This window comes from Alligator sinensis, unplaced genomic scaffold (genome assembly GCF_000455745.1).
Source record: "Alligator sinensis unplaced genomic scaffold, ASM45574v1 scaffold658_1, whole genome shotgun sequence".
NCBI lineage: Eukaryota > Metazoa > Chordata > Crocodylia > Alligatoridae > Alligator > Alligator sinensis.
In genome coordinates, this window is record NW_005842109.1 from 1,268,790 (window position 1) to 1,270,025 (window position 1,236).

Here is a 1,236-nt window from a genome sequence, read left to right on the forward strand (position 1 = left end):
GATTTTTGATACATTACAATCTGCCTGGCAACTGACTCCCCCGCCCAGCCCAGCCCCTGGCTTCTTTACTTTTCATTCCATTCAGGAAGAGCACACACCAACTGCTGCAGCTTCCTGAGCCTGACGAAGGGTTTTTGAACCCGAAAGCTTGCTTAATAACTATTCTCCAACCATTTGGGTTGGTCTAATAAAAGATATCAAATTCACCCAAGGAACCTTCCCTGCCTATATCCTTAGACCAACACGGCTACAACCTAAACCCCTACAACTTATACATAACACTCTTAAAGGTATCCACACATCTTCCCCCTTTATATGTAACATATCCCCATGTAATACTAACATCGGCAGTTTAGTTCAACCCATAGTGAAAGCACATTTTAACAGGTCTCTATTAGCCTGTGTTTTGGCTTTTTAGCTCTAAGTGGTCTTCTCAGTTTCTCTGCATTCTCAATCCTTTTTTATTCAGTTCTTGTTTCGTTTCCTTGTTCAGATGCCTCCAATTCTGTTATTTTCAGTCTCCTCTGTCACTGATGTTAGCTCTGTTTCCTTTGGTGAATCTCATGATGCTGCTTCTTTTCTCCCCTTCATGAGCTGCAAATGTCATCTGTTCTTTCTTAACACTTGTCCTTCCAATGTGACTAGTTTATAGGATCTGGTTGCTACTTGATGGGAAACTAGTGCTTTTTGTTTTCACATTTGTACATCTGAAATAAGCACCATCTCTTTGTTGTGCAGTTGTGGTAACTCCCTACAGCCCCTGTCATTGTATCATTTTGTTTCAGTTTGTCATTTTTTTTTTAATGTTTTCACATGTTTTAAATGTTTTTCATGTTTTCATTCTGATGAGCATCATCCACAAGATTTGAAAGCCTGGTTTTGAGTTTCTTTGTTAAACAGCATTTCTGCTGGGAATAATCCATGTTTCATAGGTGTTGCCCTGTAATTTAAGAGTGATAGGTAAACATTGGTGTGTGAATCTGTAGCTTTTTTCAACAATTTCTTCACTATTTATACTCCATTTTCTACCAAACCATTGGATTGTGGGTATTTAGGACTTGAAGTGTTGTGACAGAATCCATATTTTTTTGCAAACTCTTTAAACTCAAGACAGTTGAATTGAAGTCCATTGTCTTTTCTCACAATTTGTGGAATCCCATGTCCAGCAAAAACCAATTTGATAAAAGTTATGACATGGTTTGCTGTTGTGCTTTCAAGCAATGCAATTTCAGGATA